Source organism: Magnolia sinica, chromosome 13 (genome assembly GCF_029962835.1).
Source record: "Magnolia sinica isolate HGM2019 chromosome 13, MsV1, whole genome shotgun sequence".
NCBI classification, from domain to species: Eukaryota; Viridiplantae; Streptophyta; class Magnoliopsida; order Magnoliales; family Magnoliaceae; genus Magnolia; species Magnolia sinica.
In genome coordinates, this window is record NC_080585.1 from 1,904,116 (window position 1) to 1,920,949 (window position 16,834).

Here is a 16,834-nt window from a genome sequence, read left to right on the forward strand (position 1 = left end):
CATACTTGGGGATATGTTGCGACGGACTTCCACTACTAGTTGAGTGTTGGGTACACATTAGCTTAGATGCTATCCAATCCGTTCATTACGAGGGACATTTCAAAAATCAAACTGCTCTGAAACTCAGGTAGCTACACCAGGTTTTAGGTATGATTTTACACTGTTACCTATGGCGAGGCCCACCTGAGTTTTAGATTGGTGTGATGTTCGAGATTAAGGCTAAACATGAGGTGGCACACCTGATGGATGGTGTGGATCTCATCCACATGAAGTCGTTCGCCTCAGTATGTCTACGTCTGGTCACCCAGGCAGTTTCCGATTGGTGTGATTCATACACTGTATAATTGGTGTAAATCTACGTGGATTTGAACCATCTAAATCAGGGGCCTTTCGAAATAGCATACCCCAAAAGTTACACTAACGGGATAATCCCAACCATCCAATCTGTGTCCATCAAACGGAGGGTTAAAAAAAAATAATCAAAATGGGCATTCACATCCAATATTCACCTTCCTGATCTTCGTTTGCCTATCATCTACTTATACCGTATTGCCTGTATGGAGCTTTATTTTTTGTAAAACACACGCACACACACCCCACACACTCACGCTGGTGGAATTTCACCTCCTATGGGTACTCGAACCCTGGACCGGGAGTTGAAACTCCAAAGAGTCTACCACCCGAGCAAGAGTAAGGACCCCCTGTACGGAGCTCACCGTGTCGTGAGTATGCCATCCAACCGTGCATTTAAGTGACCCCACTGTGATGATGGGATGCCTTAAAAAATCAGGCCTATCCAATCACTGGTGGGCCACACCATATAAAATAATTGACAACCACCCAAAAACTTTCAAATTCATGCGTGGTCCAATTGATGGTTGGATCAACCTTATTTTTGGGGCTTTCAGCTTTCACAGCCGTGCGATCCTGGTGGACGGATTGGATGATATACACACACCACGACGGCCCCACGTGAAACTCTTGTAGAAGAAGCTTATTCTACAACGACCTGTAGAAGAACCGGCCTCGGGCAAGGCATCTTAGCCGCTTGATTTTTTTGGTAAACTATATGCAGAATGGGGCCCATGACTTGATGGAATGTCTGAGTATTACGCTGTGGATGAGTCACCACCAGCTATGGAAAGAAGGAGACCACAAAACAGTAGTCCATCCCATCCAATCTTAAACATGTGGGCCGGGCTTTGCTTCATTCATTCATTCACAAGCTTTGCTCAACCCACACGCGTGTACAAGTTAGTTACTGCACACACCACACGTATCTCGTAATGGAATCCAGGCCATCCATCAGGTGGACCTTGCCATCGAGATGTTACTCCCATAGATAAAGGTGGTCCATTCAGTAACTATACCATGAATAAGCAATAAGTTAACCGGTTCTAAAACTTCAGCTGATTTACCACAACCGTACATGTATTTAGCTAGCAATCAACCTGAGTTTTGCTATAGGAAATCTAAATAGTGGGACCCTTCTTATAGATGGTTTGGATGTTACACAAGTCTGCCAGACTCAGAATTTATAGTGGTCGTGTGCATTAGATGAATTGTACACGTGTGTAGACTTAATAAAGCTCTTCATTTATTTCTACATCACCTCAATCAACCATGCACATGACATGTTACAAATTAGGTATGCATGAACTAAAATCATGCACGTTCACATGTTTTAATCGGAAGTATCTTGTGTGACCCGTCCTTTACCTATAATTAAGGTAATGTGCCCATCACTTTATATGATCATGGCCCACCACACATTGCTCTTTATGGAAGTGTGAGGAGATTTGTGAGAGTACATCCCGATGTATGGTAACCTTTGGATCTAATCATCTTTAATCTATTGGGTAAAAAATCAGGCATGATAAAAATAAATAAATGAATCTTAAACTTTTATTTTAACCTTTTGATCACATGGCTTTTTTTGGATGGCTGGCTTCACCTTTCAATAATTAAAGTAATCAAAGTGTTCAAATATATAGATTTAAATTTATTATTATTATTATTATTTTAACTCCTTTAAAAAAAAAAAAAAATAAACATACCCCGTTGAGGATGAGGCCCATCACATAAATGGCTTTGGTCATTGAGATGGGACTTACCCTTTTGCAGTATACAAGAATGCATTCTAGCAAGAGAAATGACACAATACATCATGTTGTATCTTAACAGGGCAAGGCACCAGTGGCAGAATGGCTTGTCGGGTCTTAAAAGCACTCCGGGCCTCTTTAGTTTGGCATAAATATTAATAACGAGCGGCAAAATTATAATTATGATAAATTCTTACCGTTTGAATTTCATCTTGAAAATCAAGAAAAACTCAACCTCGTGATAAGTGGGCCCCACCATAATGTATTCATTTGTAAAAATTTTTTTTAAAAAATAATTTTAAAGCATGAGCTGAATAATTAAGACAAATTCAAAACTCGAGTAAACCATATGTTGATGCAAAAAATTAGCTAGCCTTCCCAAGACCCTTGAACACTTGCACAAAAAACTAATAAAGGAGACCCTGGCTTGAGCAGGGACCCTCTGATGCCAAATTCAGGCTAAAGAATCTAGGTTTAATTGAGAATAGGGTTTCAGGTTTAGAATTGTGCGTACCTTTGTTTGTGGAAGGAGCGTGTATATATAGATTTCTCAGAGGCGGTGTCGTTTATAGCAATGAATTTGCCACTTGATGTTGTATCATACTAGGAAGCTGATTTGGAGGGAGTGTGTGTGTTCTTTCAGGATTCTTGGAGAAAATGTAGGAGATATTTTGGTAGATCCTAGGTGGTGGACGGTCCACTAGAGTGGGGTGTAGGGCCAACCTCGACTTTAAACTTGTGTCGAGCTCGACCTTGAACTTGGGCGAACTGAAGTTGAGATTGAGCTCGAGATCGGACGGGCTAAGCTCGAGGTTAGTCTCAAATTAGGGCTGTAGTTGATGATGGCTAGATCCAATTCGACTTTAAGGTCAAGTGGGCCATGGCTTAGCAATCCTTTAGATGGAAACCATCCTCGCATCCCAAGTCATCCTGGTCGATCCATTTTTACCCACAACACACACCGTAGAAAATACATATATATGAATTGGATGCCTATCATCCTAAACTTCTCAAGGGTTGTCGAGGAAAACTTTGGATAGAGCTGGGCACCGGACGACTCGACTCCCCTTACTCGACTTGTCTGACTCGTTCAAACTTGACTTGACCCAAACCGAATGGGTGAGTTGGTCCAAACCGAGGAGGCTTCGCCCAATCCGAACTCAAATTGAGTTGAGTTCGAGTTACCTAGTAACTCGGCCCGACTCAACCTAAAACTCGATCCGGTCAGCCTCGACTCATATTCAGGTATATATTTAATAATAACAGTAATAATTTTTAAGTATTTCTAACCCTATACGCCGATCCCGACCTCTCTCCCTCCCTCATCCTCCTCCTCTTCTAAACCTGGCAACCACCCACCGCCATCACTGCCCTCCTCCTCCTCCTCCTCCTCTCTCTCTCTCTCTCTCATCTCTCTCTCTCTCTCTCTCTCTCTCTCAAGAAGCATCGACTGGGATCAAATCTCCATCCCTACTGAAGCTCTAGACCTCCTCACATCCGAGAATTGACAGAGAATTACGAACCAGATCAGTGGACTTTGTGTGTTGTTCACATAAGACCTAGTTTTAGAGGACCAAGTAAAGTCGAGTCAACCCTAACTTGGTCCGACTCGACTCGATGCCTAGCTCTAATTTCGGATCCAACTTATTTTTGAGCTCATGCCCTAAAATGATGAGATCAAATGAGTGGATAGTGTGAATAAAATACATACGTATAAAGTTTACCTAACACAATATGAGTCTCTCTTCTAAATCCGGACTTAAGAACATTTTTACTAGCTGAAAATATTGCAGTCATTATAACTTATTTACCCTTATTTACATGCATTTACAACTAACCAAACAAACTCTTGGTTAAAAAAATGTAAAATGTTTTCAAAATTGATATGCCACTTGTCCCTTGCTGGTTGGTTTCTTACCTATTATGGTACCAATACTAAAGTCATTTAAATTTATTCAAAAAAGAAGAGATTAAACTAAGGGCGGCAAAAGAAAAGTTGGAATTAGATTGCTATCTAATCATGGGGTTAGCTTTTATGATTAGACTAGCTATTGCATGGTAATGCCGCTGAAATTTGCTTATTGGCGTTCGTGTAATTGTGGGAGCTCTAGTTTTTGTTGAAATAAGATAAGAACATCAAATTATTTTTTTTTCTAGACATCACTTACTATAAAGACCAACAAATGTAATTCAATTAGGTTGAATGGTTCATCCAAACACAACTAAAACCATGCGAGTAGTTAAGTGCCCAAGGCCATCCAAAGGCAACAAGAAAACCGTACCTAACAAGGGTTGCCCAAAAAGGGAAAATAAAGAAAAATGAATAGGCTCTAGATTAGTTAGTGTTCCTCTTTTTAGTAATTTATTATTAATGTTGCTAACGTGCCAGTGGCCAACTGATCGAAAACAATATTATCCAGTGGCCTACGTCATTTGAAATCATGAAATCATGGACTACCTAATCCAGTGGCCCAGATTATATCGTTCTTGTTTCCTACTGGAGTCTACTACTGGTGCATTTTAGACTATTCCCTTTAATTCTTTTGTAATTGATACATTCAAACTTCTATTTTTTAAAATCAAGCTTAACCTTCATGTGGGGCCCATCATGGGGCGTGCATGACACTAATCCGTCCATCATGCGGGTTCCCTCATGTTCTCTTTGATGCCCAATAATCAGGCTGATTCGAAATTCATGTGGGCCACACCAGAGGGAGAAGTTGAGATGGCCTGGAACACACCATTAAAAACCTTCTGGTTGTTTGTGGGGCCCACTGTGTTTTTATATGCCATCCAATCCATTCAGAAGATGATACCCACCATCATGAGTAGACATACGAAAAACCAGGCCATTTCAAAGCTCATGAGGGCTACACTACGTGATTTCAGAGATTTTAGGCATGGTTTTTTCTGGTTCGGCCCCAGGTTCTACACCATCTGGAATGTCCGAGTCAATGGTCTGTTGAGTTCCACCATGGATTGATCGTGCCCCACAAAAATCTCTCAGATGGGAAGATCTGAGCAGCTAACATTGGGGCATTTTCAGTTGGATGTGTACAGTTTCTTTACCGTTTATCTGTATTCCACAAGATGAAAGTTTAATGTTGTTTTACCGAAGATAGCTTTTAGGCGTGGTCCATCCAGAGTAGGATGCAATAGTTCAACGGTCTAGATTACTAAAAAATGGGCCCCACTTGCCAGAACTGAAAGCAAGTGTATCTGTGCAAAGATGCAGACTGCATCTCAAATGACTCCTTTGCATTAGATAATTGGTGGGTGTGAAGTGTGAAGTGTGAACAGTGGCTCCCATTTATTTCATTCTTCCATTTGGTGATTATAAATGGCAAAATTCGGAATGCTAGATGCACGTCTCCTGAAAAATGTTTCTAGTGATCAAGACCGTTGATCTGGTGAGCGACTATTTAGATCGGCCATGGTCCAAAACATGCAGTGATTAGATATCTATGACCATCCAATTATTAAGATTTTTACTAGTTTAGTAGGGACTGCTGTTCTAACCGTTTAAATAAGCCCATTTATTGGATGGTTGCGGCAGTCCAATCTGTTGTTCTTTTTGCGAAACTGCCTATCCAGGTGGTGCCTTACCAGATCAACGGTTCTGATCACCGGACATATTGGCCACATGCACGGTGTAGATTAAACTGCATGGACATGCATGGTAGCATTCCTCAAATGGATATCGCCAATGGGACCATTGGGAATGCTTGGATAATGAAGATAATGTATGGGGGAGGTTTGCTAGAATACAGCCAACTTATTGCAACAGCACATGTGAGGAGTTTAGCCGTTGGATAAGGGTCTTTTTCATCCGTTTATATGATGGCCCATCAGATTGAAATATTTCAATCATTTTGTTACAAAAAAAGAAGGAACTATTTCAATCATGTGTTTATTCAATAGTTTAGAGGATTGTCAAACGATCAAAGGGTTGCAACATTTCACTGAAAAAATTCTACTTTTGGTCTGCACCCATCTAATGTGGGGCCCATCAAATGAACGGTTCGGATCATTGAAATATGACCCAGATCGAAAGCCCAATGTTGAGATGTATTATACAGCAATATATCGGGAAGCAAATCTGATGCATGGATTGCCTTTCCATGCTTCTCAATGCAAATCCAAAAAAGGCGTTTTATGGCCTGTGATCATGCAATCCTGTTCTTGTCATCTCATTTCCATTTGAAAACCTTTCCACATCATTTCCATCCAAGATTAAGAACATAAACGCCTTTTATTTTGCATAATAAAATTCAATAATGAACACTACATGAAAATGGCATGCACATATTACCAAATGTATAAATTTGTAGAGACCGGAAAGTGGGCCCCACCGTGAAGATCACATGGTGAAAATTCAGGCCAGTCCACTCATTAGATGGATTACACCGGTGGATGGAATGAAAAAAAAGAAGGAGAGGGGATGCAATTATGGTAATTAGACTTTAATGGTGTTTTAATTTAAAATTAAAAAAGATACCCCGTTTCAACACCGAGGTCTTGGTATCGATTCCCCAGTGGGGGTGGCTAATAGTGAAGTGTGAACTGACAGTGGGTATACTAACAAGCTAACAAAAAAATATATATATATATATATATATATAGATAGAGAGAGAGAGGAATGATCACCTGCACACCTTCTTACGTGTGTGAGAGAGAGAGAGAGAGAGATAGAGGGGAATGAGCACTCATGAGCACCTTTGCACATGTGTCATGGGCATGGAATCTAAACAGTCCACATGATGCAGCATCTCTTGAAACTCTATGAACCCAATTTCTAGCCTGATCCAAAACTCTAATGGGACATAGTAAAGATAAATGCAAATCAAGGGGGGAAATTATTTTTTTACCATTGCCAACCAAAGTTTTGTATTAGACTGAAAGTTAGTTTGGTGAGATTTCAAAGGGTATCGCATCACCTGTACCCTTTAGATTTTGTGCCTAAGATACATGTGCAAAGGTGTGCACGGATGCTCAAGTAAGAAGGTGCACAAGTGAGCATTAAGCATTCATATATATATATATATATATATATATATATATATATATAAGCTAGTTGTCCAATGACATCAAGCTAGCTGTCAGATGATGAAACTTTCAAACCACTGGTAGAGCGCATAGTACTTTTTTTCATATATATATATATATATATATGGTACTATGTGGAGCTCTACAGGCCCATTGTGATGTGTTGTGGACATCATACTTTGCATTAGGTAAATCCCCTCTATATCATGGGATGTGCTAAAAATCAGCCAATTTAAAACTCAGGTGGTCATGAAAAATCTTGTATAAAATATTTAGAAAGTATTTGTTAAGGCCACTTGAATTTAAAAATGGCCTAAATTTTAGTATGACCCCTCATTCAAGTCCGACACATAATGGGATGGATTTCTAAATTACATCTTACTAAACTATATATACAATTAGGAAAGTTTCAATGGGCAACATCCACTCCCAACTGTTATCTTTGGTCTAATCCACCTAAGTCATGGATTAACCTAATTTTTAGGCCCATGACTTACTATGAAAAGATGCATTTGATTAATGGAATGGAGTTAATCACACCTCATGGTGGGGCCCACAAAGCTCAGCCTCATAGGAAGCTTCCCATGAGATCGACCGCAGGCATAGTACATTTTCCCATATATTTTTGTCAGGGATACGACAACATTGAGCTGAAAGAACCCAAATATGATAAAGCCATCTCTCTACAGTACACTATATAACAATCCTATTAATCTAAACTATAGCCATTAAAATGATGGTGGAAAAAAAAATGAATATGATCGTTTCTTGGGTTTATTTTTAAAACATAAGATATCCATGGGGGACCAATCTATACATCACTTTACCACGTGTCCTGCATAGAGATGCCTCCACATTTCTATTATTTGCCTCTACCAGTTTCCCTTTTATTACATTTAAGAAAAGGTTAGCTATAGATATATGAATGGCTATGTTTATAGCTGTTAGATCTAGGGTCATGTTGTAATAGTCCAAAAACATTTATAGGATAGGCTGCATTGTAGATGGGGATACCTTGGAAAAAAAAAAATAAAAATAAATATTAGATTTAAATATTTCAACCTTGGATTATTTAAATCTTTTCCTTTGAATTTAAATCCATCTTTGTGAGTCACTGATGGGCTCTTCATTTTTTATTTTTTAGTATTGAGGCCCACCATACAAATGGCTTGGAAAAGTTCTGATGTTGTGTACTGTAGCAAACCTCTTTGGGAAAAAAAGGTTAAGTGCCCATGTGTGATCATTGGGGTTTTGGAAGGTGCAATCAGTTGCTATTTTTTTCTACTCTCCTTTTTCTTTATCTTGGTCGGATTCACGTTCCAACTTAACTTTTTCTATGATAGTTACCTCAATCTCATAAAATATACAAAAGGCCAATCCTCTACAATCTTTGCAGAGAGAGTTTATTCTACAACTTGGTGGGAGCCATGGTGATTTGCATGTAGAATCTAACCTGTATAGAAGGGCTGCCCCACCAAGAGAGAAGGATTCCCTAAAAATAAGGCTAATCAAACCATTACATGAGCCACCACGTGCATTTTGAAGTTTTGAGATGATGTTTATTGTTTTCTATAGTGTATATCCACCTAATAATTGTACGGACCTGAATTTTGGGCCATCCAATTGTCTTGGTTAGATTCACTTCATGCATGGGTTTGATGTCATACACACAACATGATTAACATTTATATGTGGGGGAATAAGTTCCATGCACTTTAATGGGTTTAAGTGCTTTCCTCGGTGGTAGACTATCCGGAGTTTCAACAAGAGGTTTTGAGTTCGAGTTCCTATAGGTGGTGAATTCCTACTTCAGCGTGAGTGCATGGGGTGTGTGTAAAAAAAAGTTTTATGCCAATAAAATTTGGTCGGGCTTGGTTAGATTAGGTCATAGTTTTTTTAACACACACCTCACTTGGGCACTCGAACCCACGACCTCAGTGTGTCAAGCCATGGGTTCAACCAACTTGATGTTGGGTTGAGCTCAGATTGCCAGCCAACCTGACTCTACCTGCCCAAGTTACACCCCTAGCTTGGACCTATTTCTCAGGTTTTCTTTTCACAACATTTCCAGCAAGGCCTAGTCCATTACTTGCCTTCCACGTATCTTTGACTTAAAGGGTCAATTTTCAATAGTAGAAGTGTGATACATGAGGCTCATCACTTACAAATTATATAAAAATTGCATACATGGAATTTAAGGTCATCAACCAAACATTACACTTATTTTATTAGTTCACTGTCTGATTGACATATTTTAATCGAACGGTTAGAATAGAAAATATTCAAACCATCATTTTTCAACAAACAAACGCCTGCAAATCAGAGGTTAGAAATATTTGTGAGTGCTCGTGTATAAAGTGTCATGCACAGCTAAAAATGTATCAGATGACCCATCTGATCTATCGATTGGCTGGACATTGGTCGTAATGAGCATTCAACATGGGGCCCACCTGATGAATTTCTCAGATCTTGATGCGTGAATCCCGTGATAGGGCAGATGCACATGGGCAGCTGCAAATGGCATGTCCACATGCTTAAAGAGGGGCTTGATTAGATGCTCATGTCATGGCTGGTAAATGAATATGGAATGATATGATACTATAGAAAGAACAGGAATATGGTATAGCCATCTCTCCAGGCTATGGAAAATAAGGCCAAATCAAGGATTATTTGGATAATCCAATGAGTGAAATTGTTTTTCATTGTGGACATGAAATATTTTATGGACTTAATGGAAGGTTCAGATCAATCAATTGGACTGTAGATGTGAACCAATACAACTAGGAGCACTGTAATTTCTTCTGCTCTAGGAGCACTGAAGCATTTCTCATGTTCTAGCATGGCACGATAGGTCTGAGATCCAATCCATCCATTAGAAGGAATCTACTATATTGATGCTCTAGCATAAGAATCAGGTTGATCCACCGGTCAAGTTGTCACGCCCCAAAATTTGGGTACAGAGTATGCACCCTCAGACTCGAGTTTTAGTTTGTCAATCGTACACAAAGTGTACTAATTTAATTCCTTAATCGGTTTAATCAGAGATAATAATTATATTCAATATAAGGTCCACCATAATCTCAATCACAAATACATAATACTTAGCACCAATCAATTAAACATATATAAATCTTGACGACCCTTAAAATAAAATGAACCTTAAAATCATTCACTTATTATATCATTATACTATCATGATATTTATTTCATGCTAACATTATTTCAAAGAAATAAATCTAAATAATTGCTTAAAGTCTCAAAATAAATACTAGTATGCATTATCAAACTATGCTAACAAAATAAAATATATAATAAAAAATTGTCTAATGCTGCCACTTCATCTTCAGATAAGTATGCCCATGTTTTAGGTGGGTCTTGTTCAGGTACAGTAAATTCTTCTGGTTCTTGCGTCACATCATTTGCTAATAGCTCGTCTGTATGATTTTTCCATCAATAAAAATGTAAGCTGACCAGGCTTAGTGATATAACCCAGTATGGTTCATAACCATAGTAATTAAAATAATATATAAATACATGTACAATGATATGAATGTAAAATGATGTATGAATGCATCAGATGAGATGATCGTCCATCTGCTTGGGTTGAAGGTCGTCAACCCGCATCCACCCGTTGAGTAGGTTTTCAGCTTTCAGTAGGCTTGAGCATAGTCCGCATCTGGTAACGCTCTACCAGGATCGACATTTCTTACAGGGAGGGCTCCTAGGATCGACCAAGTATTATGCAATGGAATGAATGAGGGATGATATGTAAATGCATATTTTTCATATTTGGCATAGTTGTCTCGATTAAAATATTCACATATAAATTTATTGTACAATTATCATATTAAAATATTCAAATCAGTAAATCAATCAAACAATCACAATGATTTATTTTAATTTTAATGAATTATGAGACAAGTTGGGTTACTCACATGAGTTTAGTAGTATTGACTCTGCAATGTAATTAGGTTGATTTGAATTCTGGGGTCCTATCAATTTTATCAATGATATTATTATTCATTTATTTGTATTATATGGTGGGGTCCACCTTTGATTAACATTCTAAGTGGCCAAATTTAAAATAATCAAATAATTAAAATTATATATTTACGTAAATTTAATTATCAAGATTTAGATTTTCTTTTTAAGATCCTCAAATTGAATGTCAAATAATTAATTGGGGTGGCCCACCGGATGATTGGATCATCCGGATTCTTGAAGTATTATCATTTTTATCTCTACACATTAGATGGATGGTGTGGATCTAACCACACATACACCGATGGCCCATCTCGACCTTCTACGCCAAGTGATACTAACACTTGCGCAAAAATCTAAGATTCCTATATTAAACACTTTTAGATCTGACTAATGTGGCCTATCTGATTGTTAGATTGATCTAAAAATTATAGCCCTTGTATATTTGGCCTTAAGGATTATATGATCCGTACAGATCTATCTTAGCACAATCAAATTCCATCCATTTAATTTATTCCTAAAATATTATTAATTAGACCGAAATCATAAAAAACATCACTTTATTACAATTGACTCTACACACCTATACAATGATGGTGTGGATGATCCACGCCATCCATTGTATATATCAAGAAGAAATTAATAACATAATAAAAAGTTAAAAAGATTTAACGATTAGAACTTACCTGATCAATCCTTCTTCGAATTTTCTCTTCCTTTTACTTTAGGGCTTCCTATCTCTTTTTTTTTTTAAATTCTCATAAGATAGGATGAGCACATCCTCCCTTATCCTGAATTTGAATTTTTTTATGATATTTAATAAAAAAAATTATTATTACTACTTCAAGAATCGATCCCTAAACCTCTCTCTGAATTAAGAATTTCGCTACCAACTCAACTATTGACTTGTTTTTATTTTTTATTTTAAAATAAAATCTTTAAATATTTAATTTAATTTTTTTATAATGTACCAAAATTTAGGATTGTTACACAGGTGGTCCATACTTAGGAAATAAATGTACAACTATGAAAAACTTGTTGAAATTTCCAATACGGGGCCTAGAGCTAAGTGGAACAGATTTACTTTTACGAAAGCACGTGGAAAATCGGACCAAACTGATGGATGTATTGGATCTTGTACCTATATGCCATAGTGTCACACGTGTGACATGTACATGTGATCTATTCACACACGTGTGTGCTTAGCAAAGTGGGTTGTGTGGGTCCATATAGATGTCCATGACAAATCCAGTCCACATGTACCAAAGTAGAATAGGATTCTAAAATCGGGCATATATATATCCAAAACTCGGTGCCACACCAATAAAACAAAACAGTGGGAGCAGCACGGTCCACGGACCACCGCTGAAACCTTCTTGGAATTGATCATGATATTTATAGGCCATCCAAACTGTTTATAGAATTATTACCATTCAGATAAACGGTAGGAATAAATGTTATCTTGATACAAAACTTTTGTCACCCAATCCCCACTGTTTCGTGAGGTATGGCCCACATAAATTTTTGTTGAAAATCAATGTTTTTTAAAAATAAAAAGAAAATTTCAAAATTTCAAAATTTCGAGAATTTCTTGCCAAAACGTTTTTTGAAAATTTTGAATTAAAAAGTGCTGTGTATGTGCTTTGTCCCACATCGGAAATGCAAAGAAGGGTTGTGTGATTTATATGAGATATTGTAAAGAGTATTCTTACTTGCAGTTTTTGGAGGAGGTGATACTACGCACTGGAACACAAGCATGCGCGCTCGCGCTCACGCTCGGGCATGGGCAAGGGCGTGGGCAGTGAGGTAGTGTGGCTGTAGTTCCTAAGGGTTTCCGACAGAAAGAAGGAATCGATTATTTTGACACTTATTCACCAGTATATCGAATAACATCAATTAGGATCTTATTCGCTCTAACATCCATACATCATCTTCATATCTATAAAATGGACGTGAAGATAACATTCCTGAATGGTAATCTCGATGAGCAGGTTTACATGGAACAACCAGAAGGGTTTATTTTACCAGGAAATAAAAGAAAAGTGTGTAAATTTGTTAAGTTTTTGTATGGATGAAAGCAAGCACCAAAACAGTGGCATGATAAATTTGATTCTAAAGTTTTATCTTTTGGTTTTGAAAATAATATTGCTGATAAATGTATATATTCAAAAGTATGTAATGATTATGTTGTAATCATATGCTTGTATGTAGATGATATGTTAATAATTAGTAATAAAATAGAAGGTGTAACTGAAACAAAAAAGTTTCTCTCTTCAGTTTTCAAAATGAAGGATTTTGGACAAGTGGATACCACATTAGATATTAAAGTTAAAAAATATAGTGGGGGTTTTGTATTATGCTAGCCTCATTACATTGAGAAAATAATAAACAAGTTTAATCACTTGAAAATTAAAGAGACAAAGATCCATTTTGATCCAAGTATCAAGTTAAAAGAAAACAGTAGAAGAGCAGTTGCACAACTAGAGTATGCTAGTGCTATAGGCAGTCTTATGTATGCAATGCAATGCACAAGATCGGATATAGCATACGCTGTGAGTAAACTAAGTAGATTTACGAGTAATCCAAGTGTTAAAACTGGAAAGCAGTAAATAAAGTTATAGGTTATCTTAAAGAAACCAAAGAACTAGGGCTATTTTATTTAGAATTTTCAGCATGGAAGGATATACCGATGCAAGTTAAATATCGAGTGTAGGGGACAACGTGTCCACTACAGGGTGGATATTCACCCTAAGAGCTGCAGCTGTATCATAGGGATCCAAGAAACAAACTTGCATAACACATTCAACTATGGAATTTGAGTTCATAACTTTGACTGCTATTGGCGAAGAGGCTGAGTGTTCAAGGAATCTTTTATTAGAAATCTCATTCTATGTGAAGCCTATACCGGCTGTTTCACTTCATTGTGGTAATGAAGTCATTCTAGCGAGAGCCTATAGCGGTACCTATAATGGGAAGTCCAGACACATAAGTTTGACACATAACTATATAAGGCAATTGATTCAAGATGAAATCATTGCGATCTTATATGTAAAGTCGAGTAATAACTTAGCTGATCCTTTTACTAAACCTCTGACGAGAGATGTAATAAGGACAACATTTAGAGGGATGAAGCTGAAACTCTTTACTCAAAGTTTCACCAGTGAAAGAAACCCAACCCGAAATTAGAAAATCTCTAAATATTGAGTTTAATGGGTAACAACAATTCACTGATAAGTGAAAAATTTCAGCATTAAATAAAATTAAATAATCTCATCCAGGATGATAGTGCTGGCCGTTATAAAAGATGGATGAATATTAAACTCTTAATGAAGTCCAGTCAACAGGTCAAGTGTTTTAACGGAAACACTGGAAGGATTTCACCTATATGAACGTAGAAGTGGTGCTACTTCTCATGAGAGTTAGAGTTATCTCGGGATCGTTTATAAAACAGGATAATCACATAACCATTAAAAGTGCTACGCGAGATTATGAATGAACACATAACGCAGGAGCTATTATGTGTGTGGTATTTTTGGTTATATCATATAGAAATAAATAGTTCAATACTGCGGCAACCAGAAATTTTGAGATAACTTTAAAATACTTACACTAAGGAAAGATTTAAATCGCAAGATATCTTTCTTTATGCATAATAACTGTTATTATTTTGACAGAGTTTTCTTTGTTTTAAAAAACCAGTGGGGGATTGTTGAAAATCAGTGGTTTTTAAAAATAAAAAAGAAAATTTGAATTTTTCAAAATTTCAAGAATTTCTTGCTAAAACGTTTATTGAAAATTTTGAATTAAAAAGTGCGGTGTGTGTGCTTTGTCCCACATCAAAAATGCAAAGAAGGGTTGTGTGGTTTATATGAGATGTTGTGAAGAGTATTCTTACTTAGAGTTTTTGGAGGAGGTGATACTCGGGTTGGGTGTTCCAGTGTGTATCCAGTGCTACGCACCGGAACACACGCACGTGCACGCTCAGGCACGGGCATGGGCGTGGGCAGTGAGGCAGTGTGGTTGTAGTGGTGTTAAATGGTGCGCTTTGCACTTCGCACGTGCGCGTTGTGTAGTAGAGTGGTCGCTCCCTCGCGACCTTATGCGAGACGGTGCGATAGGTCTGGTCTGTGCCTGTGTGCGGTGGGGTCTGAAATGGTCTGAGTTTTATACAAGACTGAGAACAGTCGGATCATAAATTCGAAATGTTCAGTAGTTTCTGAAAACGACTCTCTGCTTTGAAAGCCAAATGGTCCGAAAACAGACAGACCATGATGATCCCACGGTTAGATCCTTTGATCCAACGACGAGAAACGGCTGGAGTTAATGATCAACGGTCAGAAATGTAATCCAAACGTTCTGAACCATTAATAGTCGTCTGGCAATAGTCCACTACCTGATGCCTATATAAAGTGGACTATTCCAGTCCGATTTCATCATCTCAACACACCATTTCTCTCATCAAATCAGATACAATCTAAATCTCAATTATAGAATGCTTTGATCATCTCTACTGTCTAAGTCTGTCAGAAGAGATCTGCTATGTTAAAATTGTTCTACAGTGGACCTATCGTGATTGCTGCATACTAGATCCAGATAAGACTTGTTTTATCCTGGAAATAATTCGCCTGTAACCCATCAGCAGTTGATAAGGGGACGAATCACGCTTTAAGGACAACATATTTTATATGTGATTCAGCCTAGTGAAATAATTTTTCAATTTATTTTTTTATTTTCGGTGTATCCAAACAACGATTGCTAATACTTTTGGATCTGTGTGAATTCTAGAATCCTACCCTGTTGTGATCTTTCAAAATAAATGACGAAGTGTGTTTGTCATGGACATCTCTGAGGGCCCCACACAGTTCCAGGCATGGAGATATTTTCGTGCACATGGTCACGGGCAATCCACACCATGGCAAAGCTTATTTACTTGCCTCGAACATAAAAAAAAACTTATTTATTTCGAAGTGATTGAGCCTAACAAACTGCATTTAATGTAGCAGCGTCGACGATGTCAAAGATAATGTGGACCCGTCACAATAGTAAAAATAGCAAAAATTTATTTGTTTGTGACAAGGAAAGGATCCAAATTAATTTAGTTGTTTATGACAAGGAAAGGATCCAAATTCAACAACTAACACATGCTGAAAACAACAGAAGATAACTGACATACGGATGCAAAAAACCAATGCATGGCTGCATGTAAGGGCCGTGATTCAACAAACTACCAGTCACGTGGGGTTGAGGAAAACGTGTCTCAGAGATGTAAATGGCACACGTACCAGAGATTCTGACCATTCATTAGATAGGAATGCTGAAAACATCACGCACCGGATGCAGGGCCGCGCCCATAAGTGATCCACACGTATTATTGGACATTGAATGGGCAAGTAAGCCACGCGCGAATAATTTTTTGTAAAAGAAAATTACAATCAAACACCTAAATTTATATATTATTATAGTTATCTACCTATTAATTGTTTAATTATATTTTATCCTAATGTTTTTATAAGATTTTCTTTCTAAACTTAGTCAAAAAGTCAACAAAATTGTTTATTTTAAATGACCTAAATACCTTTTAATAAATCTATTATTATTATTTTTCAATACAACCTTTTCAGCGTGCCTGCTACTTTAAGAGCAACATGTGTGGGACTTAAATCATGAGATCCACCCCGTTCATCAGCTGTGCCGCCATATTTTCA